Raw genomic sequence first — 2,567 nt, forward strand, 5'->3', positions numbered from 1 at the left:
CTGTCATATTTTCCTTCGGAGATTTTGTGAAAAGCATTAGATTAGATTTCTTTATTTTAAGCCCATTTCTTACAATTGTCTAGAGGTTCTCGGCTGAGCACATCACACCATGTGACCCGGCCCTCGATTATGCCTCTCTGCCCCACTCCCGAATTCCGACTCAATCCTTTCCTCCCCAGCCATTTTGGTAAATGTTAAATAAGGGCAAAATGAATGCTAGGACGCAGCTGCAGGCTTGGCCCCCGGGGACTGGTCTTACCTGGTCAGTGTCCCAGTCCCCATCTGGCTGCCGTGGAGCACCATGGGAGGTGCCACAGGCTGCGCACTGGGCTCTGCGAGTCACTGACCCGCTCAAACTGCCCCAAACTTAAAACTTTGCTTTACTTGGTCAACAATTGCTGCTCTGCTCCAGGTAAAGTAAGAAAAATTTTGAAAAGAGCTCCAAGTTAATTATCCTGACCTACACCCCACTGTCAGGTATCCCCCAGGATCTTCACACAGCTCAACCTCCCCATAGTCCCACAGGCCCACCTCCCTGACCCCAAGGCCATGGCAGTGAGTGAGAGGACACACTGAGGGCTCCCCAGCTCAGGCCAGAGGAGACGGATTCAGCCCGTGCTCTGTGTGAACACGAGGCTGCCTCGCCCACAGTCCCGTCTGCAGCCTGGGGCAGCGGGAGGGCCCAGCCACTGCACTGATTTAACCAGCTGAGGGTCACCTCAGTGAGGTCAAGGGACAGCAGAGCAGCGGTGACACACAGAGCCACCAGCTGAGAACACTCTGCTTATGAGCTCACAGCCCCAAGCCAGAAGGGGAGGAAGCCAAGATTCTATGCACCCACTTTGCCTTTTCAAACCTGCCTGCTGTTCCTGACCTCACACAGGGTGTGGCCACAGGGCAAGGAATGGCCCTGCTCAAGCAGAGAGCCCCAGGAATCCCATTTGAGGGGGGTGCTATTCACTCTTACTCACGTCATTCACTTCAATGTGTTGGCCACTTTGCAGTAAAGACAGATGACACAGCACATCCCCAGAAAGGCCGCGATCAGTAAGCCGCCGCCAATGGCAATCATAGTCTCTAAATCAATCATCTTAATCATCTTGACGCCAAGCGCCCACCTGGGCAGAGAAGTGCAGGCGGCAGTGAATGTGGCTCCCTCCCCACACAGCCGCTGGGCCCCCCACTATCCTCCTTCAGCGGAGGAGGAATGAACCCAAACAGCAGAGCCCTATGCGCGGAAAACTGGGATGAATGTTTCTGGAGGGGCCTAGGATCCTGCACTGGCCCAGGGTGGGAAAAGGGCTTATTTGTGGATGAAAAGGGGCTGAAATGCGAAGTCCAGAGAGAAGGCCACCAGGACAGATGGTGGCAGGAATCTTTGTCTCCCTTTCACGGGCAGTCACGTGCAGCCACAGATAACAAACAGGCCTGCACTTGGGCAAATGGTTTTCCTCCCAAACACCGCGGCCTCCTGAAATACGTTCATTTTCAGAGTCAGAATTGACACCTCGCAGTACATCAGGCTTAAAAATCTCCTGCAGGAATAACTAAGGGAATGCGTTTTTTCAAAACGTTATGTTGTGCAATGCCAAGAATATGCAAACCCATTTTGTAAATGATATGTGTTTTAGGGAAAAAAAGTTTTCAGTTCTCCCACTGCCAACTAGGTCATGCCATCTCAGCATTTAAGGAGATTCTAGAAGCTTCCGGCTGAACCCTTCGGCAGAGATGGGGAGTGTCCTGCACAGCCCAGGAATCAGCTTCTCTGGGAGCCCCTGTCCCTCATTCTGTCTTTGTTGTGGGTCACATGACTTCCTCTGCCATTTTTCCTCCTATATCCAACCAATTTCCTCAAAATCCAATTTACCTGGAATAAGCAATTGGGTTAATCAAACTCTCTGAGCCTTGAGAAGCCAGTCCTCTCAGAGGCTTAGCAATAACAGGGGAGAAGATTGCTCCGAGAGAAACGCACACAGTCCAAACGGTGAGCACGCTTCGAGTCCAGCCGTCCTGAGCTGCCTGAGGCCAATGGCACAATACGGTAAAAAAAAAAAAATAATAATTTTAGGGAACAAGACCCTTCAATAACACATTCCTCACCCCTCTGACCCCGGAGAGGGAGCTTGCTGTCCTCTTAGGGAGAGCTGGCGTGCAGGTTTGGAGACCTGACTCTCAGAAGCGCCGTCTTCGGCCAGAGCTCGAGAATGGACAAGCCCCCGCCGGGCCCCTCAGACTCAGCAGGACGCAGGCTGTGTGACATCAGCCCTCAGGACTCCAGCTCTGAGTCACAGAGTTCTCAATTCTGTCCCACGTTCCGAATGTTAGCCTCCCGGGAAATACAGAATGTCCAGATAATATTTTGAACAATTTTGTTCTGAGCCTTGCACCTTTGCAGATTTGCGTTTCCACAGAAAAAGGTTAAGGTTTGTCTTCTAATCAAAACATAGTTCGAGATCTCAATAAAAAAAATAGAAGAAAAACTCAGTCAAGTGGGGAGGTGAACAATGCCTTACACCCAAGGGTGACCCTCTGTTTTAGCCACACAGCGGGACACCCTGTAGCAATTT

The 2,567-nt window shown here is 51.2% G+C and overlaps 1 long non-coding RNA gene across 1 annotated transcript; it reads right to left on the reverse strand.

Moving 5' to 3' along the window:
- Positions 1-259: 259 nt before the first annotated feature.
- Positions 260-2,244, reverse strand: LOC138925432 (uncharacterized). Its single transcript, XR_011441594.1, has 3 exons — positions 2,101-2,244; positions 1,868-2,019; positions 260-1,118 (listed from the first exon to the last, which is right to left on the reverse strand). It is a non-coding gene; the product is annotated as an uncharacterized lncRNA (long non-coding RNA).
- Positions 2,245-2,567: the final 323 nt, after the last annotated feature.

Source organism: Equus caballus, chromosome 1 (assembly GCF_041296265.1).
Source record: "Equus caballus isolate H_3958 breed thoroughbred chromosome 1, TB-T2T, whole genome shotgun sequence".
Classification (NCBI taxonomy): domain Eukaryota; kingdom Metazoa; phylum Chordata; class Mammalia; order Perissodactyla; family Equidae; genus Equus; species Equus caballus.